Below are 11523 nucleotides of genomic sequence, written 5' to 3'. Positions count from 1 at the left end.
CAGAGCATGAGAAAAACACTGTTTTCTCTGTGATCTGATATCAGTCTGGGGACATTTCCTCGGACTTTAAAAAAAAAAAAGAGTGGTATCAATTTGGAAAATGTTGACAGATGAAAAAAAAATCTCATTGTTTTAATTTGTATTTCATTGAATGCTGGTGAATTGAACTGTTTTTCAAATTTTCTGGCTATTTATAGTTCACTTTTTGGGCATTTTTGTTTATGTCTTTTGCATTAGGTTGTACCTCTTCTACTGAATGTCGCCTTCTCTTACTTTCCATCTGTATATTTACATATGCAGGGTATCAGCCTTTTGCTCTCACATGTTATAAATATTTTGTTCATTTTCTCTTTAATTGTATGAAAAGGTGTTTTTAAGGTCCTGAATCTTTTCTTCGTGGTTAAATCTGTTGGTTTTTAGGTAGTGGATATTCGTACAGCAGTTTCTCAGCATTTTTTCCCTCTCCTTAATAGGATTCCAGTTCCTTTCTGCACACCCACGGGACATCGTCTGGAGGGGCCGTGATTAGGAGCCTTACCTCCCTTAGCGAAAGGGTGCATATGTGATTTTTTTTTTTTTAATTAGGCCCTTAGGATATACCCTCTTTGAAATTTAAAATTTTAGCTGAGGAACAAAGAAAGTGAAAAGGGTCAGAGTTCCGCCAACTCCAGCCAAAGCGCCCAGTTCCCGCTACTAAATCATTCCCGCAGTTTTGATTTCCTAGTCTCCGAAGCCCTTAGGATAACTACCGTTCCCCAGCCTGCCTGGCTGCAAGCGTCTGCTCTCTGAGCTCCTGGTATTAATCCAACGACTGTCTTTTTCCTTAAGGAACCAGCCCTGTAAGCAACGCTGGGCCAGGTTAGCAAAGAACCCAGAAATGTCACCAGAGTCCATTTCTCACTCAAGTGCTGTGCTGGCGAAAAGGTTCTGCCCCTCAAAATCGCTTAGGATCCCAGCTGTCAAAGCTTTCACGTTAGTCCACATTCCCATGGCTTTTGGGGCGGGAGTAAGTCAGCCTCTCTGCTTACTTTTCGTTTTCATTGGTCAAAGCACGTCACATGACCAGGCCAGTCCTTCCGGAAGGAGAGAGCGGGGATCCCTGTGAACAGCCAACTATTCTCAGTTAATCGGAGACATTTCCTGTTGCTTAGAACCAAAGGACCTGTAATGTTTAATAACACGACTTTCCTTTTGGAGTTCTACCTTTGATGCCATGTTTAGAAAGGCCTTCCTAACACCCAAATTATAAAAAATGTTTCTTGGAATTGTCCCCTAGTTTTCTTTTTTTAGTTTTTAATCCAAATTTCCCAAATTGGTATTATACTTTGAAAATAAAAATAGCTCTACATAATTATGCCTAACGCTGCACTCTGATGCAGCTTGTGGATTCCCAGTGCGCATTACCATCATTCTTAGAGTTCTTGCAGTAAAGAAACCAGCTTAATTCAGTTTAGTTTGGCACTTTCCAAGCTTATGCAGCCATAGAACTAGTTTCTCATGTTAACCCTATTAGCAGCCCACAAGTTAATGGTCTTTTGAACACATTTAGGAAATGCTGTTTTCTCTTATTTGGGATTTACACTGCTACCCAGGAGGCAGAGTTCCACATCCATAATCCAAAGAGTCGATTAATTATTCTGGTGCCAGATGTGAAATAGATTTTACCTTATCCAGTCATATATTCTTTATCAGACACCAACTTTACCTAAACTAGGGTTCGTCTCTGAGGCTTATATGTCGCTCCTCCATATCCATGGATACAGGACCCGAGGCCAGGGGGACCCTGCGGTACTGCACCGTTTCTATGGGGGACTTGAGAACCAGGGACCTGGGGGTCCTGGGGTCCCGGAGCCAGTCTCCCATGGATACCCATGGATGACTGAATTCTGTTTCAATGAGCTTTTTTTAAATGGAGGGACTGGGGATGGAACCCAGACCTCGTGCGGGCTGAGCACACACTCTACAGCTCAGCTCTACACGCCCCCCTCAATGGTCCTTCTGATAGAAGCAACACTTGTTTTAAGTCACCACATCTGTGTTGTGTTTATTTATCTGTTAGTGCAGGTCCTCGGCTACTCTGTCGTGTTTTCCTTCCTTGTTTCCATTCAGTATTCCACAAAACTAGAGTGCCTGCTGATGCAAGGAATTGTGACAGGCAAGAGGGTGTGCAGGTGAATCCTACACCAGAGTCTGCCCACGGGAGGCTCATATTCTAGCAGGAGATGCGGTCATTAAACAGTTCATGACACCAACTATTCATGAGAATGCCCTTACAGTCTATGAAGAAGTGCTTTGCAGGTAAACAAGGGGGGAGGTCCTGAAGTCCTGCCTGCAGTCCATGGTGCGGAGCTGGTTCTCGGAGGGCAGGGGAGACATAACCGGGGAAGGAGGGAGAGGTTCAAGCAGAAGGAACAGGAAAGACCTGGGGCTGCAGACCTACTCGTGAACTGCGAGCTAAAGCTGCCGCGCCGGGAGGAGGGCACGGCTCAGGGAAGGGGCCGCGCTGTGGCTGGCGAGGTCAGCGGGAGCCGTGTGGGACAGGACCCTGTGGCCCCCAGGAGGAGGCAGCTTGTATTTGAACCATAATAAGAAGCAGTGGGAGGATCTGAAGCAGTGTTGTTACAAATCAGATACCTCCCTTATCATTATTGTGTAAGAAGAAGTAAAGAATGGAGGCTGCCGTGGGCAGTGGCTGAAAGGGATGCAAATCCAAGAACTGATAGTTGCCTGGATGGTGGAAGAGACGATGGGATGTAGAGAGACGGGAAAAATATTTCGAGGGAAAAATCAAACGGACTTGATAATTTATGGGATTTTCCCAAGTCACTTTGGAATCCAAAACCCATTGTGATTCATTTGGAACTGAGTTCAGTCTATGAAGAGGCCCGTGGATAGTTGGTGTTTTGTGCCACATTTACTCCCTCTAACCAGCAACGAGGCTCAGCCTTACGTCAGTCACACCCGCCTTACCCTCGGCAGCAATATTTGCTTGCCTTCCTCGTGCAAGTCACAGATACTTCTTGCAAGGCCAGCTTTTAGGAGTTGTGTTTCCTTATTGCTATTATGATGTAGAATCTTTTTTTCCAAAAGTATTTTTTACCTGATGGCCACTTTGTATGGCATATGAGAAAGCTTCTGGCTTCAGTAATTATTTTGTGACGAATTACATTAAAATAGTATTAACTTTTCCATCTAATTTTTTTCCAGTTGATTACCTTGGGGTTTCTGGACATGATGATTACTTAATTTCTCCTTTCCAGTGGCTACACCTCCCTCTGCCAGGTTCCTTCTCTAACTTACTGCATTGGCAAAGAGTTTGAGAGAGAGGAAAGCAAATATTCTTGTGTTACTCCTGCCTTTCAGGGAAAGCACAAAGTGCAGTCCTTTTTAAGGAACGTGCCCTAGGATTCTGACACACGGTTGTTACACACGTGAAGGATTTCAAGGCCAAACGAGTTTGGAACATACACCTTCAGGAAAGTAAAACTGATTTCTTGTTTACACTTGATTCTTGGAAGCTTTTATTTGTTAGTGTTCATTTTGAACTCAGAAAAGAGATCGAGCCCGGGATACGGCATTTCCCAAACTGACTTGAACCTACACACCCCTCTCCTTTTCTCTCCTCTGCTCTTTTAGGTCTTGCAGTTTATGGGACACAAATTTGGAAAATGCTGCCCAAATATTTCACCACTGTTGTTTTCTTCCCTAAATCGCCTTGGTTGTAGGTGAGGACTACCCAGAGTAACTGGTTTTCCCAGTGTCAGTCCAGATTCCTGGGATGAGGGCTCTGTTGACCCTCAGCCAAGGCCAGGGGTTCACTTCACCCCCAGGTCTGGGACAGGTCCTACACCCACGTCCCCTGGGGCCATGCCAAGATTAAGAGGGGACAATTCCCAGTTCTCCAAATTCTGTGAAGTCAGGCTACCAGGCAAAGCATCTATGTGCTCCCAGCGTGGAGAGAGGAGGGTTTTTCAACAGGTGCCTAGAAAAGTCCCTTGTGGATTTCCTGATGTGTCCCTGGCTAGTGCCAAAACATTACACTCACTCAAATACTAAGGATTAAGTAATTTACCCTCCATTTTACCCAATGATCGTGGTGCCAGTGTCATCTAACCACCTGACCACCCACGTCCGGGGTATAATAAATATTAGTCTTTTTAGTGAGGCACAATTCCAGTGCTGTCCTGTCCCCACCCAACAGTTTTCCAGTAATTCAACCCACTCCTTTAGAATTAAACAAAAATGCTCTATCACCCTTCGCGTAACATGGCTTTAAAAAAAAAAAAAAAACTCATATCAAAGCAATCCATTCATGGCACAAAGTATAACACAGCTTGGACGGATGTGTTGCGGGAAAACACTCCCTCCCCTGCTGCCTGATGAGGAAACCGGCAGGTGTGCTGCGTGGCTGGCACCGCACAGCCGCACGGGCGCAGCCTGCCCACGAGGATGCTAACCATCTGTAGCAGAGCTGCCCGGCTCTCCCCGTGGGGCGTGCTCCTGCAGGCTCGCTCAGAACGCAGATTGTTTCACATCCAGAAAGCTGCAAAACGCGAATGCATATATATCCTCTACAAATAACCTAAGACACTGCTCGGGGAAAGATAATTTTTTATTGCCACTCATTCAGTTGCTGTGTTTGCCATATCTCCAACAAGTGCTTTGGAACGCCGTCATGCCAAAAGTACCCACACAAACAGAGAGGCAACTCAGCTTAAAAAACAAAGTGCTAACGGCCACTGTGCTCTGACTGGAGCCGCTGGGAGGCCGGGCTGCCATGTGCTGCTCTTTCTGCCCAAGTGAACTGGGAACATCTCCTCCTGGGGCCCCCTCCCACTTCCCCCAACTCTGACTTAGGACACACGACATGAGACTTGAGTGCTCATTACCCCTGACCCAAGGAGAAAGGACAACGCGAAATGAGTATGGTCAAATAGAGAGAGCTGTTTATTTTTCATCCCTGAGCTACCAAGGCAACATTTTACCTGCTCCAATAAAGATCCACCCAGCCATCAGCCATAGTCAGTAGACAGTTAATTTTCAGGAGGACCATTTGCCCACCTGAGCTGTAGCCCGTGGTGTGGACACTGGGGTCTGCACTCTTGGTGGAAACACTGGTGGAGCACAGCCCCGGCCCCCGGGGGGGAGATGGCTGAGATGATGAAAACGCATTTTACAGAAGAAGAAACTGACGTGGGAAGTTCCTCTCGCTTTTCCAAGATCCCATAGCTCCTGAGAGTGAGTGAAGGTAACAGACGCCAAAGCCCGACTGGGCCTGCCCCACCCTTTGCATCCTGGGGACCCCTGGCAGCAACGTTTCCCTTGAGCATAAGAAGATAGCCTGTTGCATCACAATACAGGAAGACATTTATTTCATTGAAGATTTAATTTGCAATATTTAGTACTGTTCCGAAGCAGAGTCTGCCTTAAAAATAAATAAATAAATAAATAAAATAAAACTTTGCTTTCTCCTTGCCTTGAACAAAGCATCAGGGTCTGCTTCCTTGCAGAAGTGCCTCCTAAGTGCCACTTGTGGAGCACCGCGACAGCCGGGTGGGGTGCTTTCCCCATGGAGTGGAAGAGAGGATGGTCTCGGTAACCAGGATACCCGTTTGAATGCCCTGTGTAGTGTTTGCTCCAAAGGGCAGCTCGTACAATGGTGCCCTTGCCTGCAGCTCGCGAGTGTGGATTACAAAGCATCACAGGTGCTTGGATGCCCTCAGCCAACCCGTCCACTGCACATGCTCCACATTTGAGCCTCCAATGTCGCCTCCCTGCCCCCTGGCCTCCTGTGAATGCCCGGACCTTTCCTGCATTTCGAGGCACTTCAATTTAGAAGCTGCTCGTCTGCTGTGAAAGAGAACTCAAGGAGAGCTGCTCCAGCCAAGAAAGCATGCGGTCTAACTTCCTGGAAGAAAGAATGGAAGGAAAGGTTCTCAAACAGCTCTATTTTTAGAGGAAAAAGGTATTGAACAGGGTAGAGTTGGCTGAATTGTTTTAAAGAATAATTTTAAGAGACGGGTTTCCTAGACCAGGTGTGGTGTTTCCTGAAACCAGATCATGTTAAAAAAAAAAACCTTAAAGAAGGAAATGTGTGTCCACGTGTTATTCCCTTAACATCAGAAGCAATAACGCAGGCGCCCACCCCACCACCTCCCTGTCCCCACCGGCCGCCAGCCCCGGCTGCGCATCCCAGTGGGACGGAGGACATTGTCCACAGGACTCCTCTCCATGGGCAGGACCCATCCGTCTCTGACCAAGTCAGGATTTAATCATCTACCCAAAGCAATGAGCTTTCAAACCCCTCCCAGTACCAAAGTACAGCATAAAAACACCACTGCTGTGGGCAAAAATCTAGAAAAGGCTCAGAAGGAGAAACCGCATGACCACGCCAGGAGGGAAGGGGTGTTCCCAGGTCACGACCACAGCTGGCTGGGATTGAAGAGTGCCTGGGAGAAGCAGAGACCCCAGGTGTCACCCAGAAGGACCCTGTGGTGCTGTCCAGGGGCAGACCCCGCCCCAGGTCCTCTGCTGCAGCTCCTCTCTGAAGGACCCAGCTCATAGGATCTCAGACCTAGGTCCTGAGTTTCTCAGATGCCAAAAACCACCGCCAAAGGGAAGACATTAACTGCTTGATGATGGATAGCACGTGGCCCCAGACCTTCTGGCACCTGGGGGTTGACAGTTCTGACCACCCTGTTCCCTCCATGCCAACCCATTAGAGAACTGTGCATAGGTGATCACCTACCCTGCGACCCACCCCACACCCAGCCCGGCCCTTAATGTGCTTTGCTGAAACCCTTCGGGGAGTTTGGGTTTTCTTGGGCATGAGCCACCCCGTTCTCCTTGCTCAGCCCCCCAGTAAACCTTCCCCTGCTCTAACCTCTGATGTTTCAGTTTGGCTTCACTGAGCATCAGGCACATGAACTTGCCTTCGGTAATGATTGGCTAAGCCAGTTTAGGAGTCTGTGCCCAAGGGAGGGCAACCCGGCGGGGGCCGCCCCTTCCTGGGCCCCAGCAGCAGCCGGAGCTCACTCCAGTCCGGGACCCTGGGCGTACTCTCCCCGACAGGCCCGGCCACCCCGGCACGAAGCTATTTGGAGACAAGAGCCGTCCAGAGCTGCGTCCACACTCGGCGTCGCTGCGGGTAAGCGGCTCCGGCTTGCGCGGGCTGGGAATCCTCTGCCTCCATCTGCGCTCGCTCTCTGAGGGGTCAGCTGCTCTGGGTCTGTTCTCTGGGCCCGTCTGTCCGGAGGCCTCCGTCTGGGAGTGGAGGGGGGAGTCTTAGGCGCCACCTCCTCTGGTTGTCTGTCTGTGCGACGGCAGCTTGTTTGTTGTTTGTGTTCTCATGTGCATCACTGCGGGGTGAGCCGCTCCGGCTCGTGCAGGATGGAGGATTTTACCCGCCCCACCTGAGCTTGTGCCCACCCTGAAAGAGAGTCATTCTGGCCTCACTGGGAGCCACTCTGGGTCCGTTCTCTTTCGGGAGCCAGGCCACGCTGCAGGCCTCCGTCTGGGACTGGAAGTGGAAGCTTGGGGCTCCACCTCGTCTAATGTTCTGCTTGTGGGACCGTGTTTGGGGGGGGGGGTGCATCAGCGCTTGCAGCGGCCGGCTGAGACGCCTGTAGTTGGCAGAGCGGTGGGCGGGACTTCTCCATTCTAGCCTTGGTCCTTCATTCAGCTTCAGCTCTGATGGGGCACTGGTTGGGGTTTCTCCCCTTATGGGCCGACGGGGCTTTGGTTAGGCACCTCCCTTTTGGGGCTGGGGAACTGTGACCCTGAGAGACCCTTCTGAATTGTTGTTTGGTTACTGTTTGATGGCATTGGCTGTGAATAATTGCGGACGATCAGAGCTGTGTTCCGTCTTACATGTAGTCCTCCTCAGTGTATCTTGCAAAACGGGGAGCTCTTCCACTTTGCTCCCATAAATGAAAGAAGATATTTTTACTGTGACACTGTGTGACCTCTGTGCTCCCTGAGATCTGGAGACCAGTGGCCCTAATGGCCCTGCTGTTATTTCAAAGTGGGGCTTTCGCAATTTGGCTTTTATCTTGGTGGGAGGGTGGGTGAGCGTCTCGGCACCTGAGTCCAAATCCTGTTCTCGCTTCCTAGTTTTGCTGTAAGGGAGGCGTCTGAATGTGAGTGAATGATGTATATATACATATATAATTGTCTATTGCTGTTATTTCTTTAAGCTGAAGTGGCTGTTTGGGAACTGGGGGAAAAAAATCCCTGAAAGTAGCCAAGATGATTGGGTTTTGTATAAACCTTTAGAGGAGGAGGTTGCACTTCCCTTCCTGTGCCTTTGAGTTGTAAATGAGCTACCTGAGCTCTCAAGGAGAAAAGTTTTTTAAAACTCAAGCAGAAAAACTGTGAGATCCTGGTTCTGTCTTTAGGTAAAAATTAACATGTAAAAGAGCTCTATTTTAATTGACTTAAAAGTAAGTACTTACAAACTAAATACTTCTAAGGGAAACTAGACAACAAATCTCAGGCTCACGTGATCTAGGAAATATGCAATGTGAAACTGATATCTGATATTAAAGCTAGCTTAAGCGTGTTGCTGTAATCCACACAGGCATGGCTTTTATTGTACCTGGGTTTACTGAGGGTCAGTAAATTCATGTTTCCACTGCAGAGTTTGTCAGGAAGAAAAAAATTCAATTAACTTGGTATAACAAAATTCTTACAAGTAAATTAAATGAGAGTTTTTGGGTGAACTCATTGGAAATAACTCTGTTTTAGGAATGTCTACTTAAAAATTATCTCTCCAGCTACTTGGTAACTTGAAAGTTCAGAGTTGTGCTAACTTGAGTTAAATGATGGAAGCATGTTGAGTAGCTGGGTCATTCCCACACAAAAAAAAGATCCTGAAACAGTACTTACTGAACGTCAGCTTCCCTTTACAGAGGAACTAAAGGTGTTTAGGACTGTTAGTAAATCTGGTGTCACACTGAGGTATTTCCTATAAAAAGCACATGTTTTCTAGAAGTTATTGTTGGTATGTCTGTTTGCCGGTCTGCAGCATGCTCGTGTGAAAGACAGCTCATGTTTGCTTACTTCTTTGTTTTGATTAGAAGTTAAAGTTTGTTAGAGTTGAGAATTCTAATTTATATATGTGTCGACTGAAATAAACACGCAGCCTAAAAGTTGAGAGTTGTTTTATTTGGCGGGAGGACGTGAGCCAGGATGACAGTCCCTCTGATTGCTCTGAGGAACTGCTCTGAAGAGGTAGGGGAGGAGCTGGGATATATAGGAGCTTTACAACAGAGACTAGGTAGCTGGAACAATGAAAGATTACTTGTTATCTAAAGAAAACCAGGCATCTCAAGTTCAAGAATGTAGTGCTTTTCTATGTATGGGAGGAAGCAAACATTTGGGCTCACTGAATTCATTCCTTTGACAAGCATTTAGCTATCTAGGGCCATTATTTTGTCCTTTATTTATTCTGATTCCGCTCAGAGTGCACCACTGTGAGTGGCTGCAGGAGCCGGGCTGCAGGCTTGTCTTCACTGGGCGGGGGGCAGAGGCTGATGACTTGGTTTCAGCATTCTCTGTTTACTGATATGGTTGCAGTATTTTTGTTCACATATGTTATTAAAGCTACTAAAAATACTAAAGGAAACATTTCAGTATACAACGGGAAAGAAGGTTATATGTTTTGAGTTTAAAAAAAGTTTTGTCCTAAAGTTGATTGTGTCTAGATGGGAAATAGTAAAGGACAAACTAATATGGGTACAGAAAGTTGTGGGAAGTCTGTGGGGAGGGAGCCCTAAGAAAGGGGTCTTGTGCACGGTCGGGCTGAGATTAGATTACAATAAAGTAGGTAAATGGATTTCGTTAGTAAAATCCTGGTTCAGGACTAGAATGGAAAACAGACGCTTGTGATAACAGATTGTGTGAACCTTTTTGATGTGGTTGACAAACTTCCTATCAAATTCTAATCAAAGTGCCTTTGACTTCAGCTGACTTTGGGATGTTTCAGAGGACCCCTGAGTCATCTCAGAGGAAAATATTAAACTGACTGGGGTTGGCTGGGTTGTTAACTTACACGGCATTGTCAAATGAGTGAGAAGCCTCCTCTGACTGTATGGTACGGATAAATGTCGTTAATATAGACTTTCTGGAAATTACAAGGGTTCTGAAATTTAGACACGCCCTGGCAGAATGTGATCTGTCATAATTCTAGTTGTTCTAGGCATAATTCTAGTTCTGGTCTGACTATCTTAAAATGCTGTCTGCCACAGCAGTGTGAGAAGGTTCCTTGTTAGAAACGTTGTAACCAGATCTTTAACCTTCCCTTTTTAAGTCTTCTGCCATTCGTACAGTTAAGCTGACGCTTTGTAAAACTGCCTCATCTTCAGTAAGATTCGTAAAAAGGACTCTCTGACAAGTACACATTTCTTTTAAATCATACTGCCGAGCTGGATAGGATATTTAAAATGTCTAATGAAAACTCTGATTTTGTAAAACTGTTAGTAAAAAGGATTAATTACATAGGACTGAGTAAACAGCTGAGTGTGGTTATAATTTTTTGATTTTGTCTGGAATATGACTGGCTTTTAATCTGCATTTTTGCATTGAGTTGTTTATCAGATGTTTGTCTCCCTATCATCATTGAAAGTTATTGTTTTACTTCCAACCACACTGTTGCGGACACTGTTGTCAACACTGTTGAGGACAGAACTCTCTGATGGAGTCGTCACAGAGCATCACTACTCATGATGTGCAACAACGCTTGCTCTGGGTCTGTTGCTAAAAGCACATGCCTGATGCTTGTGTCACAACTGTGTGTAGGTGATAAAGTGCACGGCCTACGAAGTGTCTCCCCATTAACACACCTCTGAGCCTGTTCACCACAGCTGATAAGTTTCCCCCAACGTGGAAAATGAGGCAAATGTAAATAAAGGAGGCCTGGCGCCGAGGGCCATGATCGGAACCTGGGGCAGGAGCCACCACCCCAGCATCGAGGGATGAATATTTTGATCATCAATGCTTTATACTGAAAGATTTGAAATCAAAAGGGGAAATGGTGGGAAAAGCTGCACATACTGAGGTATCAGCTTATACACAGTTTAACTTCAACTTTCCTGACCAGAGCAGCCTGTTTTATGGCCTTTTGGTCATGCATTGTCCATCTGCTTTGGTCTTGAGGAGGGGAATGCATTTGAAAGTCAAAGGGAGCAGCTGTGGTTCAGACATCCAGGGTAAACCTTGGTGGCCGTGGTGGACATGATTTCAGGCACATATGTGTATTGTTGAGAACTCGAATTTTCTGAGTTGCGTCATACTTGGGGTGGCACCAGCCCTTCTCAGAGCAGTGTCTGCTGGCAGAGGGCAGCTGCAACCTTATGACCTCAAGGTCTCCTCTTGTAACTACTAAATTTTTAGACAATAAAATCATTTTAGATTAGATGTTAGTAGAAAAAAGGAGATGTGTAATGGTCAGTAGCTCCTGTTAACACCACATCAGAAGTTAAAACCTTCTCAGATAAAAGCAGACAGCTGGCTGCCTGGCTGTGA

At 46.5% G+C, this 11523-nt stretch overlaps 1 long non-coding RNA gene across 1 annotated transcript in view; it reads left to right on the top strand.

Moving 5' to 3' along the window:
• Nucleotides 1–7018: 7018 nt before the first annotated feature.
• The window catches only part of LOC116661586, a 74754-nt gene continuing 70249 nt past the window's right edge, over nt 7019–11523 (top strand). Inside the window, exon 1 of the long non-coding RNA XR_004317532.1 lies at nt 7019–7147. This is a non-coding gene — a long non-coding RNA (uncharacterized LOC116661586). The remainder of the gene's footprint in view (nt 7148–11523) is intronic.

Source organism: Camelus ferus, chromosome 35, assembly GCF_009834535.1.
Source record: "Camelus ferus isolate YT-003-E chromosome 35, BCGSAC_Cfer_1.0, whole genome shotgun sequence".
Classification (NCBI taxonomy): Eukaryota; Metazoa; Chordata; class Mammalia; order Artiodactyla; family Camelidae; genus Camelus; species Camelus ferus.
The sequence above is the reverse complement of the archived record's forward strand: the minus strand, read 5'-3'. Positions and strand labels throughout refer to the sequence as shown.